At 39.4% G+C, this 19,598-nt stretch overlaps 1 pseudogene; it reads left to right on the top strand.

Annotated features, from left to right (window-relative positions):
* LOC123583615 overlaps window positions 1-18,914 on the top strand; it is a 51,569-nt pseudogene extending 32,655 nt beyond the window's left edge.
* Window positions 18,915-19,598: the final 684 nt, after the last annotated feature.

Raw genomic sequence — 19,598 nt, 5'->3', positions numbered from 1 at the left:
AAATCCACATGGTGAACTCTGTATTTATCTCAAATTTCTGCTTGGAAATACTTTTCAAATTTCAAAAACAAGAATAAGTGATGAACCACAGGAATCTACACCCAAAACCAAGAGCACTCTGTACACACTGTATGTTAGCCAATTTGACAATAGATTATATTATTTTTTTTCAAAAACAAGAAGAGAACTCAAAAGGAAAACTGAGTTCTAAGCCACTAAGGAGGATGGAATTTGCAAAGCAGGATACAGAGGACAAGGGAGCATCACAGAAAGAAAGCTCTGTGTATCTACATAGAGTCCCTTGACTCTTTGGCCAATTTTTAAGCTACTCATGCATATAATGAGGTTCCATAAGTCCTCTCAGAGAACAACTGCTGGGGGGTGTAACCTGAATGGAGATTTCAAAGTTCCAAACATCCAGAGTAGTGAGACCCTGCTACATATCCCAAGCATTCCACTGAGATTCCAAAAAACCTACCAAGAAGTAATGGCTAGAATGGTGTAGTGTTATTCTAGCCTAATGGTTCTAAATTTAGAGTAATTTTATTCCCCAGGGGACATTTAGCAACGTTGAGAGCTATTTTGGTTGTCACACCTGTAAGGATGCTATTTATATCTATTACATAAAGGCTAGGGATGTTGTTAAACATCCTATAATACACAAGATATCCCTCACCCTTCCTCAGCAAAGAATCATCTAGTCTACAATTCAATAGTGCTGCTGTTGAGAAACACTGATCTAGTACTGCTATTCCAGGCCTGCTAGTAAGTGATACTCTCGACCTACCCCAAAAAAGCTCAAAAACAAACCTCAATGGCTGCTGCCTAACTACTACTAAATTAACTGCCTATCAGAACAAAACTCAAAGTAAATCAGGATAATTCAGGATAAATCAGGATAATTCAGACTCACAAGAGAGGGTACACAAATCCAGCATATAATAAAAAATGATTAGACATACAAAGAAGCAATAAAATATCATCCAAAACCAGAAATGTGGGGAAGTAGTCAATATAAATAGACACAAAGATGATGGATATTGAATTTTGCAAATAAAGATCTTCAGACACATGTTAAAAATATGCTCAAGAATGTAGAGGAAAAGGTGGACAGAATAAGTAAACAGATGGGCTATCTCAGCAAAGAAATAGAAAGTATAAATTGGAAATTTATAAAACTAAAGTTGGAAATTCTAGAATGGAAAAATTCAATGTCTGAAATAAAAATTAACCATCTGGGCTTAAAAGAAGATTGAACACTGCATAAGAAAATTTTAGTGAACTTGGGAGCCTGGGTGGCTCAGTCAGTTAAGCATCTGACCCTTGATTTCAGCTCAGGTCATGTATGATCTCACAGTTCCTGAGTTTGAGCCCTGCATCAGGCTCTGTACTTACAGCACAGTGCTGTAAGTACAGAGCCTGATTGGGATTCTCTGTCTCCCTCTCTCTCTCTCTCTCTCTGCACCCCCCTCAAAAATAAACATTTTTTTCAAAAAAAATTTAAAAAGAAAATTTTAGTGAACTTGAAGACAAGTCAATAAAAGCTATCCTAATTGAAGCATGCAGAAAAAAAAAAGCACTGAATCAAAACAGTACAGTACTGGTCCAAACATAGACACATAGATCAGTGAAATAGAACAGAATCCAGAAATAAACCCATGCTTTTATGGTCAATTAATCTATGACAAAGATGCAAGACTATACAATGAGAAAAAGACAGTCTCTTCAACAAATGGTGTTGGTAAAATTGGACAGCTACATTCAAAATAATGAAACGGGACCACTTTCTTACACCATACACAAAAATAGACTCAAAGTGGATTAAAGTCATAAATGTGAGACCTGAAACCATAAAAATTCTAGAAAATAACAGGTAGTTATTAAGGTAGTAATTTCTCTGACATTGGTTACATTTTTCTAGATATGTCTTCTGAGGCAAGGGAAACAAAAGCCAAAGTTAACTATTGAGACTACATCAAAATAAAAAGGAAAGAAACCATAATAACAAAAAAAAAGACAACTTACTGAATGGGAGAAGATATTTACAAATGATGTGTCCAATAAGGGGTTAATATCCAAAATATATAAAGAGCTTATACAACTCAACACACCCAAAACCACAAATAATTCAACTAAAAAATGGGTGGACATGAATAGACATTTTTCTAAGGAAGACCTGCAGATGGTGCATGAAGAGATGTTCAATATCCCTAATCATCAGGGAAAGGCAAATCAAAACCACAATGAGATATTACTTCATACCTGTCGGACTGGCTAAAATTAAAAACACAAGAAATAACAAGTGTTAGCAAAAACATGGAGAAAAAGGAACCTTTGTACACTGTTGGGGGAAAAGTAAATTGGTGCAGCCACTCTGGAAAACAGTGTGGAAGTTTCTCAAAAAACTAAAAATAGAGTTACTGGGTCACCTGGTGCTCAGTCGGTTGAGCATCTGATTCTTGATTTCAGCTCAGGTCATGATCCGAGGGTTATGAGCTCAAGCCCCATGCCAGGCTCTGCACTGAGCATGAAGCCTGATTAGCATTCTCTCTCTCTCTCTTTCTGCCCCCTTTCCATGCTCACGCTCTTTTTCTCTCTCTCTCTAAAATAAAAAAGAATATGGGGCGCCTGGGTGGCGCAGTCGGTTAAGCGTCCGACTTCAGCCAGGTCACGATCTCGCGGTCCGTGAGTTCGAGCCCCGCGTCAGGCTCTGGGCTGATGGCTCAGAGCCTGGAGCCTGTTTCCGATTCTGTGTCTCCCTCTCTCTCTGCCCCTCCCCCGTTCATGCTCTGTCTCTCTCTGTCCCAAAAATAAATAAATGTTGAAAAAAAAAATTAAATAAATAAATAAAATAAAAAAGAATATAATTTAAAAAATAAAAATACAAATAGAATTACCATACAATTCCATTACTGGAATCAGTAATTTATGGAATTGGTAATATATAGAATTACCAATAATTCCACTACTTAGTGCTCACCCCCCCAAAAAAAATGAATTTTAAAAAAATACATGTACTTATGATTATTGCGGCATTATTTATTTATTATTTTTTTAGTGTTTATTTATTTTTGAGACAGAGAGAGACAGAGCATGAACGGGGGGAGGGTCAGAGAGAGAGGGAGACACAGAATCTGAAACAGGCTCCAGTCTCTGAGCCATCAGCACAGAGCCTGACACAGGGCTTGAACTCACGAACCATGAGATCATGACCTGAGCCGAAGTCGGACACTTAACTGACTGAGCCACCCAGGCGCCCCATATTGTGGCATTATTTATAACGGACAAGATATGAAAGCAATTTAAGGTCCATGCATAGATGAATAAAGAAGATGTGGTATATATTTACAATGGAATATTATTCAGCCATAAAAAAGAAAAAAAAAACCTTGCCATTTGCAACAACATAGATGTATCTAGAGGGTACAATGTTTTGTTTTAATTTTTTTAATGTTTATTTATTTTTGAGAGAGAGAGAGAGTGAGAAGGGGTGGGGCAGAAAGAGAGGGAGCACAGAATCTGAAGCAGGCTCCAGGCTCTTGAGCTGTCAGCACAGAGACTGATATGGGGCTTGAACCCACGAATGTGAGATCATGACCTGAGCCAAAGTCAGATGCTTAACTGACTGAGCCACCCAGGTGCCCCTAGAGGGTACAATATTAAGTGAAATAAGTCATAAAAAGACAAATACCATATGATTCACTCATATGTAGAATATAAGAAACAGAACAAAGACACATTACCTACAAAGGATAAGCAGTAGCAATCGCTAATGACATCTTATCAGAAACAATATGGTCCAGAAGACGATGTAATGATATCTTTAAAGTGCTAAAAGAAAAAACTGTCAACCCAGAATTTTATGTCTAGAGAAAATACTCTTCAAAAATAAGTTTTTTTAAGGGATTCCTGGATGGCTCAGTCAGTTAAGCATCCAACTCTTGGTTTTGGTTCAGGTCATGATCTTGTGTTTTGTGAGTTTGAGCCCTGCATCAGGCTCTGCACTGGCAGCATGAAGCCTGCTTGATATTCTCTCTCTTCTCTCCTCTCACTCTGCCCCTCCCTCACTTTCTCTGCCTCTGTTTCCCTCAAAGTAAACAAATAAAGTAAATAAATAAATAAATAAATAAAGTAAAAAAAATAAGTTTTTAAAACAAAGGGAGACATTTTTAAACAAACAGAAGTGCAGCAAAGTTGTCACTACTTCAAGAATTGTTAAAGAGGTTATTTGAGCTGAAGGGAAATGATACCAGAGAAGAATTCAATTACAGGAAAAATGGGAAGCTTGCTGGAAAAGTGAAGTCATTGTTATCTTTTATCTGAAAACATCTTTCTAACTGGTCTCCCTGTGCTTTCTCTTGACTCCACTCAGGCAATTATGAAGGTTGGATTATCACCACAGATAAAGACAAACCATATTAGGCCATCTATTCTGATGTCCTAGGTGACCAAGATGTACAGGCAGCTAGAAGGCTACAGCAATCTACCTAATGTGGTTCTCAAAAACAAACTGAGCTTATAAACCAATCCTCACCCCAAATCAAAATCCTTTATGTGCCCCAGAATCCTGCATAACTTGGCCCCAACTAATGGCTCCAGCCTCACCTTGTCCCATGCTCCTTTCATTCTTTGCTCTGGTTATGCTGTTTCTTCTGATTTCTTGAACAATGCACTGTTCTCTCCCACTAGATGGTCTTTGCATACACTTTGAAACTGTCTGTACTGTTCTCCCACCCCAACCTGCCTTTGCCAAACTAAATTGCCTCCCAGCTAATTATACTTTTCTCAGGGAAGCTCTCTCTGTGCTCCCTAATGTGTCTATCATGTACCTTTGAGGGAGGTTCACCTGCTAAAGAACAAAAAATGTTTGTGTGATTACTGGATTCATATCTATTTCTGCATGACTGTAAGTTCTATGAGGGCAAAGTCAGGTCTTTGTTTTATCCTCTCACTATTATATCTCAGAGCTTAGTGGGATGTCTGGTCTTGAACAAATATTTGTAGAATAAAAGATTATTAAATACTGAAATAAAGAGAATTAGGGGATAGCTGTTAAAAAATAGAAAACAGGATAAAAATGGTATCACTTGTGATAAGCCTCACATCAGCAAACCAAGACTTATACAGAACCTAACTACAGTTTCACCTTCCCAGAATATAACTTTTAGCCAGTCAACATAGAATTACCTGGGTAGCACTAGTGAAATAATCTGCTCAGTGGACCCTTTCCACTTTCCTTAGGAGGGTGACCTTGCCTGAGACAATGTATTCTCTTCTAATAATTTATTTTTCCAGCCTCCTTTCTGCCTTTAGAAAAACTGCCATTGAGGCACTTGAGTGGCTCAGTTGGTTAAGCATCCAACTCTGGCTCTGGTCATGATCTCGAATCCCACATTGAGCTCTGTGCTGACAGCTCAGAGCCAGGAGCCTGTGCTTCAGATTCTGGGTCTCTCTCTTATTTTTCCCCTTCCCTGCTCACACTCTGTCTCTGTCTCTCTCAAAAATAAATAAACATTAAAAAAATTTTAATAACCCCCCTACCATTTGTATAGCCTTTGAAAGCTCCCTTCTATTACTAGATGGGATGCTGCCTGATTCATAAAGTGTTGAATAAAACCAATTAGATCTTTAAATTTACTCAGTTGAATTTTTGTTATTTAACACAACCAAGTACCCTCTTCCTTTCTGCTGGCATTTGAAGCATGGTGTCCAGCTTAGGAAAGGGGTTCCAGAATGCCAGCCAGGGGCTACACTGGAGGAGATCAATCACTGAAGCTGGATTCTGTGCAGGGAGAATGGGGAATTGCTTTTACAGAAACATTATCTTTGAATTGGAAGAAAGATCCTCACTTATTTTAAATACAACTTACCTAGAAGTGGTGGGGAAGGAGACACACACATCCATAAACATGCATACCTCATACTGCACTGAAAGTTTTAGAAATAGCTGCAGAGTTGATGGCAACCCGCCAATGATTTATATCATTCTTTTCTATTCTTTGGGGAAAACAATTTACATGGATAAAAATTTGAAGAAGGTAATAACGAAAAAGTTAATTCCATTCAGCTGCATCAACTTCTTAATCTTGAAACTAAACCAAGAAAAAGAAAATATTGAGAGACCACCTTGCTATTCTCAAGAGCAAGTTGCATAATTTACATAGATGTCTGCTGTGAAATTGGATAAGGCCACAAAGTGCCTTTTTCTCCTTTAAAGGTCAAAATATGCATTTCTTTCTTACAGAATAACATCAAATTTGCTACTAGCCATACTTCCAACATGTAAAAAATTTCTTTATAAACAGACTCCTGACATGAGTTGTTGAGTGCTTCCTTCATTTCTCATTTTAGAAAGTTTATACACCTCAAAAAAAAAAAGTGATCACATGCATTTATAATGACTGACATCTCAATTTTGTAAATTATATGCTAAGGTACAAGAAACACGATTCTCCTGCCTTTAAAAGTATCATTTGGCATATTTTATTCATCCTGCCTTTCATTTTTTTAAAGCGATCTTGCCTAGAGTGTGGAATAAATAGGTCTTTGTTAAGATCATCTTCTATTTTCTGCGACTGTTACAAAGTGTCCTATTCTGCCAGGCCCTATGACTCACCAAGAATTCCAGTGCTCACAAATGACAGAAGACAAGTCTGACACAGGACCTAATCCAGGTCTTCAAGCACACACTTCTTTGTTCTACAGAAGGATGGAGCTCAGACACTCTTTCTTTCTACCTGCTGCATGGATGTGAACACACATATTAATATTCATGCCCTCAGATGCATATGCACACAGGTGCATGAGCACACACACACACACACACACATATACTTGCACACACACACACACACACACACACACACACACACATTCACCACACATACACATGGGTTAAAGATGCCTCGGGGCGCCTGGGTGGCGCAGTCGGTTAAGCGTCCGACTTCAGCCAGGTCACGATCTCGCGGTCCGTGAGTTCGAGCCCCGCGTTGGGCTCTGGGCTGATGGCTCAGAGCCTGGAGCCTGTTTCCGATTCTGTGTCTCCCTCTCTCTCTGCCCCTCCCCCGTTCATGCTCTGTCTCTCTCTGTCCCAAAAATAAATAAACGTTGAAAAAAAAAAATTTAAAGATGCCTCAAAAATAGATTTAGAATAGACTCTAGAATTTCCTTGAAGTAAAGGAGTTCTTTAAGAGAGGTAGGATCTAGGGATGTCTGGGTGGCTCAGTCAGTTAAGTGTCTGACTTCAGCTCAGGTCATGATCTTATGGTTCGGGGGTTCAAGTCCTGTGTCAGCCTCTGTGCTAACAGCTCAGAGCCTGGAGCCTGCTTCAGATTCCGTGTCTCCCTCTCTCTCTCTGTCCCTCCCCTGCTCATGTTCTGTCTCTCTCTGTTTCTCAAAAATAAATAAACGTTAAAAAATAATAAAAAAAAAAATAAAGGTAGGATCTAATCTTGATTAGGGCAGTTCAGATATGTTTTAACTAATGCAGTGCAGTGAATAAGTAAACCCTAAAGGTTCCACTTAAATCTATGATTCTGTGCTATATGTGAGATTGAAATATCTCACATATCTCACAACTTAGCGTTGCCTGATAAAATACAGGACTCCAAGCTAAATGTGAAATATTTGGGATATACTTATACTAAAACACTACTTGTCATCTATCTGAAATTCATAAGTAACAGGTGTGCTATATTCTAATTGACAAATCTGTCAGGCAGTCCTATAGTCGATGAACTGAACAGCAAGAAAGCTCTTAACACGAGCCCAAATTCACCTTTATCCTCATAATCCTGAGCTTTTACCTGAATTGGCTACAGTGGGCCCAGCCACAGCTTCCCTCAAGATGGGACAGTGCAGAGGTGCCTGACTGGTTCAGTCGGTTAAGTGTCTGACTTTGGCTTAGGTCATGATCTCAGGTTTGTGAGTTCAAGCCCCGTGCTTCTCATTCTGTGTCTCATTATCTTTCTGCCCCTCCCCTGCTAGCACTCTGTCTATCTCTGTCTCTCAAAAATAAATAAATGTAAATTTAAAAAAATTAAAGATGGGGAAGTGCAGAGAATCCCAGGATAAGGAGTAAGACCCACAGCACTCAGGGACCACATGGCCATAATGTATGTGACTGTCACCACAGCAGAGGGCTGAGCTCATGTTACTCAGCCAGCCGACCTGTGAGGGATATGGAGATGTTACCGCTCATCATGGACCTGGCTACTCACTTGCTCAGTGACCTCTGTTCCTCCATAAGCCTGTAGGCCTTGTCACACCTCCAGGAGCTCCATGCAGTGAATGGCTCACAGCAGGAGCCCCCACATCCAAATCCCCAATCTCTCCTCCTCACTTGTTTTCTTCTCAGTGAAGATTCACCACTGAAAATATCAGGGCTAAACTCAGTTTTTGTATACATCTTCTTGTATATTATTACTTAAATTTACCCACATTGGCAGTCATTGGGAGAGAAATAGCCATTATCCAGCATTTACACTTGAAGAAACCAAGGTTGTGTCATAAATATATACTATGCTTTCCTGGACTCCATGTGGAAGACACAGAAGACATGACCCCTTGTTCATGGGAGCTGTGATCTAGCACGAGTGCAGAACATTTACATGTTATATGCACTTGTAGGTACACACACAATAGATCAAATGCAATTGTTAAATTCAGTTTGACCCATGAGCTCTTTGGACAAACAGAAATAACCCATATCCTCCTTTAATTTATCTGGGACATCTAAATGAATACTATGACTGGAAACAAATGAAAGCAATAGTAAGTAGAAATATGATTTTTCAAAAAACAAAATCTTCTATCCATATTTCCCCTCGACTCTGTTGAGAATCACAGAGGATGATGTTCTTCCTCTTTTGTAATATGTGTACACAACTACAAGGTTAAAGTTTGGCATTTGCCCAAGTGAATCCTGGCTTTAGGGAATATAGTCACAGAAATTATTCTACAATTATCATTTTTGCTTTGGTTTCTTGATATGTTCTCATGAACAATATCTTGAAACTTGTGGGTATCATTGGCTATGGAGAAGACTTCAAATCCTACAGATAGAGAGGGAGGGAGAGAGAGAATCCCAAGCAGGCTCCACACCATCTGTGAAGAGTGAGACATGGGTCTTGATCCCACAAACTGTTAGATCACCACCTGAGCCAAAATCCAGAGTTGGACACTTAACCCACTGAGCCACCCAGGCAGCCTGCCTACTCTAGACATTTATTATAAATGGAATCATAAAAATGTGGTCCCTCATGACTGGTTATTTCATTATGTTCAATATATTTCAATATATTCATTATTTGTGGTTAATGCTTTGAAGTTCAGCATATTGTAGCACATATCAGTATTTCATTCCTTTCTTTCTAAAGCTGAGTAATATTCCATTGTATAGATACACCACATTTTGTTTATTCTTCCATCATTTCATGGACATTCAGACTGTTTCCACTTTTTGGGTATTATTAATAATGCTGCTGTAAATATTGGTATACACATTTTTTATGGACATATGTATTCAAATCTTAGTCAAATACCTAGGAGTGGAATTGCTGGGTCATGTGGTAACTCTGTTTATCATTTTGAGAAATTGCCAAAATGTTTTCTAAGGCGGCTAAACATTCCCTCTGGTGATGTATGAGAGTTCTCAATACTTCTTAACGTTGATAGAAAAATATGTGTAAACATGTTTGCTAAAAGATTAATGACAAAGCTAGACAAACTAGACACAGGATAAATGAGTTCCAAATTATAATTTAAAGTGAACAAAGAAAAATCTAACAATTAAAGACCTTTAAAAAGAAAATAGGGGCATCTGGGTGGCTCAGTTGGTTGAGTGACCAACTTCGGCTCAGGTCATGATCTCACAGTTTGTGGGTTCAGGCTCCACATCAGGCTCTGTGCTGACAGTTCAGGGCCTGGAGCCTGCTTCAGATTCTGTGTCTCCCTCTCTCTCTCTCCCCTCCCCTACTTGCTCTCTTTCTCTCTCTCCCTCAAAAATAAACATTTAGAAAATAATAATAGTAAATTAAAAAAAGGAAAAGAAAATATACAAGGGGTGCCCAGCTGGCTCAGTGAGTACAGCATGCAACTCTTGACCTTGGAATATGAGTTCGAGTCCCATGTTGGGCATAGAGATTACTTAAAAATAAAATATTTTTTAAAAAGAAAGAAAAGTATACAATTACTAAATTCTTCCATATTTCCAAGTATCAATGAACTGAAACATGGTGGCCATGAGTTCAGTGCATCAAATATTCCCCATTCCAGAGATAGGACTTTATTCCCACCTCCTTGCAGTGAGATGTGGCCACACAGAATTCTTTGACCACCAAAGTGTGAGCAGAAGTGATGTGTATCATTGCTGGGCAGAAGCTTTAAGGTTTGAGGTGGGATTTACAATGGGCTCTTGCTCCCTGACACAGAAACCATCCACACTCCAGATGGCACATTCCTGACAGTCTGGGGACCAAAATGACCACAATGTAGAAACCCAACCAATTGTAGACATGTACCATGAAGAAGAAAAAAATCTCTACTTCTTTAAACCAAGACATTTTGGAGTTATTACCACAGCAAAACCTAATCTATCACACACAAAAAAAAATTAGTATCAGGATTGGGGGCATCATGAAAAATTTAGAATATGTGACATTAACTTAGGTACCAGGCAGTATACTTGTGAGAAAATTGTTTTTGAAGGCCAAAAGGATCACAATCTATGTAATACGGTAGCAAAATATCTAGTAAAGCCATTATTTGTAATGACTCAGGAGTCAGATCATAAGCCTAATGAACTTATAGCTCAAGGGGAAGAGGTTGGAAAATGGAACTAGTCTACACTAGTTGTGACAGGTTGCAGTTGGTACATTTTTATGAAAAAATAAAATGAGTGAAGAAATGAAATGGCAGTAGGAATAAAAGAAAATAGAGTCTAAAAAGTCATAAATTTGCAGAGTTGGAAGTGGGAACTTTTTCTCCATTCCAAATGGTAAAAGATAAAACTGAATGGCCTCTTAAGAGTTCTGCCCCTCAGTTTAGGGAGGTTTCAAAGATGAGGCGACCTTCAAGCTTCATTTTGAAATATAATCAGTGATCTACCAAGTTGTAAAAACAATGAAGACTGTTCCAAACAGAGAAGATCCATGGACAAGAGAAAATACTTGTGAAGCAACTTGGAGGAAATACAAATAGTCAGTACTGCATCACAATAGTTTCCAAATCCTCCCAAGCTGAGAATACCTTTATTCAATGTCAGGATCTAAAACTGATGAAAGCAGACTTATTCCAGACTCCATAGATCATATTTTATAATCACCTGAATAAGTAGCCAGTCTTGAGGGGCTATGTCACCTCTCAATGCCAAACCAAGAGAAAACAGGATCAGATCTAGTGGAGGAGTAACAGAAGAGTGAGAAGGGGGTCACTATAGGTAAATTGACCTAATAAGAGATTCTTTCAATAGTCAGAGCATGAGAGAATGGGGTCCTGAAATTCACAATGGCTCTGAGGATAACTTAGAGGGGATGTATTTCAGAGATATTTAGGAGAGAGACTCAACAGAACTGGACCACTGATTACATGGAGGTAGGCAGAAGGATAGGAAGGGGATAGGGTCAATGATAATTTCCAGATTTCCAATTTGGGGGACAGGATGAGTACAGTTACTAACAACCAATACAGGGAATACAAGGTGAGCAAGGATGGCAATCAGGAGCAAAGGGATTGAGTTTATTTACGAATATGTTGAGTTTGGAAAATCTACATTATAGCCAGTTTTAAGTGTCCCAGTGAAATTTAACACACAAAGAAGTTGGGAACTCTAGGCAGTGCTAAATGTTGGACATTGCTTAAATATCAGAAGAAGATATTTAGCACCACCATCTCACCCCCAACATGTCCCCACCACCAAGAGCCAGCCCCACTCCATTCTTTCTGCCCACAGAAGGGGATCCAGTGCGTTAGTATCCAGAGTCATCCAATGTTAAATTTGAGCAGCAGAGAACTGTCTGTCACCATCTGGGAAGGAGAGAGGGGGGAGAATTTTTCACTATTTCTCCTTTTATTCCTGCCCCAGAAATCCCTTTATAGATTAAGTAAACCAGTGTTTACAGATGTGTTTGCAGCTCCTATTAGCCAGGGCTCTATCTCAAGGATGGTTAGACACTGACTGTGAAGAAATCAGCAGGCAAGACAGGATGTTTGATGATTTCAGCTTATCATGGAGATAGACCCCACAAGGACTCCTCTGAGTCAACAGCATGACAAAAAAAAAATCCTTAAATAATTCCATTCCAATTACCAGTTGCTGAGAAAATAAAACTAAACCTCCTATTTTTGATTGGTCCAAGTGAGAATCATTTAATGATTATAGAATTACGTGCTCCTAAGGGTTAGGTTTCCTGGGAAACAGACTCTGAGAACTGTGTGCAGGAGGTTCATTGGGAGTGCTCTCAGGAACCACACTGTGAGAGGGAGGAAAGCAAGAAAGGGCAGAGGGAGTGAATGCACCATGATACCTCAGTCCAGCTCATCTTTGAGGCAAGAGAGCTGGGGCTTTGTATTCACCTATGGACAAGTCACTAGGTGCAAGTGGCTTCCAGGGAGCAGGTATGATCTAGACATGTCAATTCCCCAGTGTTTTTTTTTTTTTTTTAATCTGAGTAAATGGTGATGGGTCTCTTTGGGGAAGGACCGGGCATGTCATTATCACATATCCTTCCCATGGTGACATAGGGTCATTTTTCGTGGGTACCCAGCCTCTCTTTTAGTCAATGGGGTTCAGATTCAAGTTTCTAGAATCATTAACTGAAATATAAGCTGAAGATAAGATTTTTTTATGGAGTACTTTGCCTCAGAAATGTATATATTATTTTTAAGAACTCAGATTTTTTTTCAGAGCAATCTCAACATAGAGAATGAAAACTGATGATCTTACATTCAGCACAAGATTTTTTTTATATGTTTAAGCCCAGAAAAAGAAGTCTATGCATTACATGTACATGCCTATTAAAGTCTGTGTGTCTGTATATGTGTCTGTGTATGTGTGTTTCAATTTTTCCCTGATGAAAAATAGTGTTTCTTTATGGAACCCCTGTTAAATTCCAGCTTTTGTTACATGAAACAAATTTCATTTGTTTCTTGCTCACTTCTTTTCCCCCATCATCATTCTAGACCCCAATTTCTATTTGAGTCAACAGTGAGCATGTGCACAATGTATCACTCAGCAGACATCACTGTCCTGAAATAGACACCCCTAGCTTTTGCCAGTACTGTCCATGGAAGTTATGACAATAATGCAAGGACAACCAGAATCATAGATGATGAATGATGAATTACAAATGTAATTTAAATTATGTAATAAGATTACTACATTAAATACAACAGGCCCAGTTAAATTTAACTTTCAGATCAACTACACACACACACACACACACACACACACACACACATATATATACACTTGTATATCAACTATATATATCTATATTATATATATAACTATACATTATATATATATATATATATATATATATATTAGTGTAAGTATGCCCTATGCAATATTTGAGACATACACTAAAAATCACTTGTTTTTTATTAATATTAATTCACATTTACTGGACATCTTGTATTTGTTTTGCAAACTCTGATACGCCTACTATATATAATCAGTAGACATAATTCTTCCACATTTCTTACTTTTACTTCTGCCCTTCAATTTTATCTGTCATTGAAATCCATGTTGCCTTTCCTGCTTGAAGAGAAGTATTAGGATCACAGAAAATACTGAAGATAACAGACAAGGGGGCACATCTGGTTTTACCATTTATATCATAGAAAAGTTGGAACCAAAGTGTCTTCTCATCTTAACACTCAAGTTTGTTCAGAAGTTTAAACATTCTTGGCAGAACTTTTCTTTTGAATAACCATCACACACACAGATATACAATACCAGGTTTTTTCTGATCTGCTCTCATGGTATATCATAAAATGAATCATCTCAAATGCTAACATCTCAACCTTTACATAATGCACAATTTTTACTACATTATCCCAAAGTGCTAAGACTTAGAATAATTGATGACTGCTCTTATGTCTTTGTGTCATCTGGTCAGTTCTGGTACCCAGGCCAGACTCAGTCAAGCTTGGCTGCACTTCTCTGGGCAGCTGCTATCAGCAGGCTGTTCAGTGAAGGAGTGGTTGTGCTAGGAAGTGTCACTTGTCTGGGAGCAGGTAGGCTGTTGGCAGAGTGGAAGTAATGGAGACTTCTGTCTCCTGTCACCCATTAGACTATCTCAGAATTGGCAGGGGTCCAAGAGAGACTCAGGCAAGGCTCTGTGAGGCATAGAGTCAAAACTACCTTTTCTTCTTCTGCATTCTATTAGCCAACACATGTAAAAACCAGACAGAGGGGAAAATGGATTTAATTTTCTGCTGGGAAGAGCTGCAAAAGACATGGATAATGGAAGGACTAGAGAACTGGATTTATATTTCTAATCAATCTCCCCATCTTTAAATACAATGATGAACATGCAGACATTTTATGGGGGAGAAAAGAGCTTTCTCAGTGAAAAAAACCATGGATTGACTTATATCCTGCCACAAGTTTCTTATTCTGGTACCTGGTCTAGAATAGTTACCTGTCACTGTCACATCAACATCTGAACAACTTCTTGTGCAAAACTAAAAAGTTCTAAACCACCTTTGTTAAGTAGGTTATCCTTCATGCCTTCATGCAATTCAGAGCTTGTTGTGTTTATTGATAATAAAGCTGAAAGATAAACTTCTTCCTTCACACCACCACCATATTCAGTTGAACATTTACCAAAAGGGCTATTATGTTTACATTATCTGTGCTTTCATCAGGAAGAATTGAGAACTATGTCACTAGCTGTACTTGTCATATTGGTGGTACTTCAGTATACTTCTTGCTTCATATTCACCCAGCATTTCCAAGGACTATATCAATACTATTTTTCACAAGTATCACCTTGTAGTCTAACCTCCTAAAGTTCAGCTTTATTAGAAGACAGCAAAGTACTAATGTTTAGATGTGTAATATTAAACATCTGATACTATTGTCTTTAAATTCCATATTTTCTCTAATTTTTTGTTGTTTGACAAATTCTTCATTTCCTGTGTGAAACCACCTAAATGTGGTGTTTTTTTTCATATTTACACATTTTCTTTCTGTTTATTTTTTTGTTTATTTTTTCCCCTCAAAATTTCAATGTAATTTATTGTCAAGTTAGCCAACACACAGTGTATACAGTGTGCTCTTGGCTTCAGTAGATTTCCATGATTCATTACTTACATACAACACCCAGTGCTCATCCCAACAAGTGCCCTACTCAATGCCCATCACCCATTTCCCTTCTCCCCCGCCCTCCTGCCCATCAACCCTCAGTTTGTTCTTTGTATTTAAGAACATCTTATGGTTTCTCTCCCTCTATGTTTGAAACTATTTTTCCCCTTCCATTCCCCCATGGTCTGCTGTTAAGTTTCTCAAATTACACATATGAGTGAAACATATGATATCTATCTTTCTCTGACTGGCTTATTTCACTTAGCATAATACCCTCCAGTTTCATCCATGTTGCTGCAAATGGCAAGATTTCATTCTTTCTCATTGCCAAGTAGTATTCCATTGTTTATATAAACCACATCTTCTTTATTCATTCATCTGTTGATGAACATTGGGCTCTTTCCATAATTTGGCTCTTGTTGAAAGTGCTGCTATGAACATTGGGGTACATGTGCACCTATGAATCAGCACTCCTGTATCCTTTGGATAAATCCCTAGTAATGCTATTGCTGAGTTGTCGGGTAATTCTATTTTTAGTTTTTTTGAGGAACCTCCGCACTGGTTTCCAGAGTGGCTGCACAAGTTTGCATTCCTACCAACACTGAAAGAGGGTCCCTGTTTCTCCACATGCTAGTCAACATCTGATGTTTCCTAAGTTGTTAATTTTAGCCATTCTCACTGGTGTGAGGTGGTATCACAATGTGGTTTTGATTTGTATTTCCCTGATGATGAGTGATGTTGAGCATCATTTCATGTGCCTGTTGGCCATCTAGATATCTTCTTTGGAAAAATGTCTATTCATGTCTTCTGCCCATTTCCTCACTGGATTATTTGTTTTTTGGATGTGGAGTTTGGTGAGTTCTTTATAGATTTTGGATACTAACCCTTTATCCAATATGTCATTTGCAAATATCTTCTCCCATTCTGTACATTACCTTTTGGTTTTCTCGATTGTTTCTTTTTCAGTTCAGAAGCTTTTTATCTTGATGAGGTCCCAATAGTTCATTTTTACTTTTATTTCCCTTGCCTTCAGAGATGTGTCGAGCAAGAAATTGTTGCTGCTGTGGTCAAAGAGGTTGTTGCCTGTTTTTTCCTCTAGGCTTTTGATGGTTTCCTGTCTCAAATTTAGGTTTTTCATCATTTTGAGTTTATTTTTGTGTATGGTGTAATAAAGTGGTCTAGTTTCATTCTTCTGCATGCTGCTGTCCAATTCTCCCAGCACCATTTGCTAAAGAGAGTGAATTTTTTCCATTGGATACTCTCTCCTGCTTTGTCAAAGATTAGTTGGCCATACATTTGTGGGTCCAATTCTGGGTCCTCTATTCTATTCCACTGGTCTATGTGTCTGTCCTTGTGCCAAAACCATACTTTCTTGGTGATTACAGCTTTTTAGTAAAGGCTAAAGTCCTCTACTTTAGGACTGTGATGCCTCCTGTTTTGGTTTTCTTTTTCAACATTACTTTGGCTATTTGGGATCTTTTGTGTTTCCATACAAATTTCAGGGTTGTTTGTTCTATCTCTGAGAATAATATCAGTGCAGTTTTTTGTTTGTTTGTTTGTTTGTTTGTTTGTTTTTAATTTTTTTTTAACGTTTTTATTTATTTTTGGGACAGAGAGAGACAGAGCATGAATGCGGGAGGGGCAGAGACAGAGGAAGACACAGAATCGGAAACAGGCTCCAGGCTCTGAGCCATCAGCCCAGAGCCCGACGCGGGGCTCCAACTCACGGACCGCGAGATCGTGACCTGGCTGAAGTCGGACGCTTAACCGACTGCACCACCCAGGCGCCCCTCAGTGCAGTTTTTATTAGGATTGCATGTAGATTGCTTTGGGTAGTATTGGCATTTTTACAATATTTATTCTTCCAATCCATGAACATGGAATGTTTTTCCATTTCTTTGTGTCTTCTTCAATTTCTTCCATAAGTTTCCTATAGTTTTCATAATACAGATCTTTTACATCTCTGGTTAGGTTTATTCTTAGGTATCTTATGGTTCTTGGTGCAATTATAAATGGGATAGAAACCACTTACATTTTGAATGTGTCTTAGCTTCACTAGTCAGTGTATCTCTACAAATAAGACACCAGGGGTTTCCTCTCTCACTTTCAACCACAACCATAAAAGCAAATTCAGATTGCACAACATTATGAAGTGAATTGTACTCTGTAAAATGGTTACTTTTATGTTAGGTGAATTTCACCTCAATTTTTAAAAAAAAAACTTTTAAAAAATCACAAATTCAGTACAAGATAAATAGTACTTCTGAGTAATTTGAGGGCAAACCTATTTGGTCTTCATTTTCTCAGATCACTGCCATTGTCACCAGTTGGTTTACAATGTGTGTCTTTTCTTTTTTTTTATTAAAAAAAAAAACTTTAATGTTTATTTTTGAGAGAGAGAAAGAGTGTGAGTCAGGGAGGGGCAGAGAGGGAGAGAGAGTGAGGGAGATGCAGAATCCGAAGCAGGCTCCAGACTCGAGCTGTCAGCATAGAGCCAGACATGGGGTTTGAAACCGTGAGATCATGACCTGAGCCAAAGTCGGACGCTTAACTGACTGAGCCACGCAGGCACCCACAATGTGTGTCTTTTCTTAAGAAATAATCCAATAAAATTTTTTCCACTTTCAGTAAATTAGGATTAAAAATAAATAATATGAATTTCACTTAATTATGTTAACACTAGCTTGATTTTAAATTACAATGATTGTGGTTAATGTTTTGGCAGATTCAAGAGGGAAGTATAGGTATCAGCTGCTCAGGTCTCCATGACCCTGAAGCTGCTCAGGTCTCCATGACCCTGAAGATGCAGGAAGGAGTACCTGACCTTCAAGGTTCAAGGTGTCCCATGCAACACTAAATGAATGCCTTCAGACTTCTCCAAAAAACACTGACTGAGACACAAGCCATGTCACCATGGTTGTGGCTGAGCTGGAGAAGATCTTAAGCAGCTGCCCAGGTGAGGAATCCATGGTCAGCCTTCTGGATGGCACAGTGGAAAAGCTGAGCATCCCCAAGGCAGGTGGTGGAGTCCATCCAAGTGAAGGAGGAGAGTACCAAGCTGTGCAAGCACAGAATCTAGCACCTTAAGGAGCATAGCAGCAACCAGCCCCTGGCAGCCAGCAGGAGGAAGAGAAAGCACATGGACCATACAATGGCGGGGCACCTGTTTTGCTGCGGCTACATCTCAGTGAATTAGCACACCAGAGTGGCATAGAGAGCTGGTTGGACCCAGCCAAGGTGGCTGATGCTGAGCCAGAAGTTCCAGTACAACTACCACCTGCACCAGATGGGGGACAATTCTGTGTTCACCATCACACCAACCTCTCAGCCATAAGGACACCACAATATTCCAAGGGGGACGGCAGCTTCAAGAGCCCCCACTGGCCCATGTGCAGCCACTCTCTGAACAAGCAGGCATAGCCCCTGCCCCTGGCCCACTGCGCCAACTCCCACTTGCTCTGCAGACCTCAGACATCTCAATGATGGAGAACAACCAGCCCCCGAGGCTGCCCAACGACTATAGCTACAACCCTTTGCTGTCTGTCCACCAAGAACCAAAGAAGTGTTGCACTTCTCACAATCCAAGAAAGTGTACATCATGTAGGCACCCCACACACACCTGCGTGCCCCATGCCCTCGCACTCCAGCCTGGTCTGCCTACCTGTGTTTCTGTTTCTCGTGACCCAAGATCAATGAGTGATGGTAACTACTCCTAGAAAGAGAGGAGTCAGATCAAGAGCAAATCTGCGCTTGGAGATATGTTTCCACTGGTAGAATTCTGAAGCACTCGTGAGCTACTTGATGCCTTCCCTTTCAGAGAGAGACTTTCCTGCCCAGGAACTTCCACCACTTCAGAAACAAAAGTGTTATTTCCTGCACCCCTGACCCTTGTGTCCTCCTTCTGTCGGCCCCTCCTTCCCATCACCAACCAACATGCTAGGAAGGGTGGCAGCCATGCCCAACGAGCATGACCTGTAGAGGCGTCCAGCAGAGTTGCGTCCTTGGGACCTGGCTTTGGGTGTGCCAGGTTCAATGTCAGGTCATTCGTGCCGCCTTATCTCCTCCTTGAGAATGTGTTCACATGGAAATGCACTGGGCCGAGTTCTGCAGAGAACTTTCCTGCCTATGGTTCCCTAACTGTAGATCTAATGCTGATCCTTACAGTAACTTGTAGTTCAATTGAAGTAAACACCTGTGACTTTTCAAATCAAATGATCTATTGTAGTTTACAAAAAACCATACGGTAGAGGTTTGTATTTAGCACTTATTTTTGCATGTTGATGTTGAT

Source organism: Leopardus geoffroyi, chromosome B3 (assembly GCF_018350155.1).
Source record: "Leopardus geoffroyi isolate Oge1 chromosome B3, O.geoffroyi_Oge1_pat1.0, whole genome shotgun sequence".
Taxonomy (NCBI): Eukaryota; Metazoa; Chordata; class Mammalia; order Carnivora; family Felidae; genus Leopardus; species Leopardus geoffroyi.
This window is presented reverse-complemented; position numbering and strand designations above follow the sequence as displayed.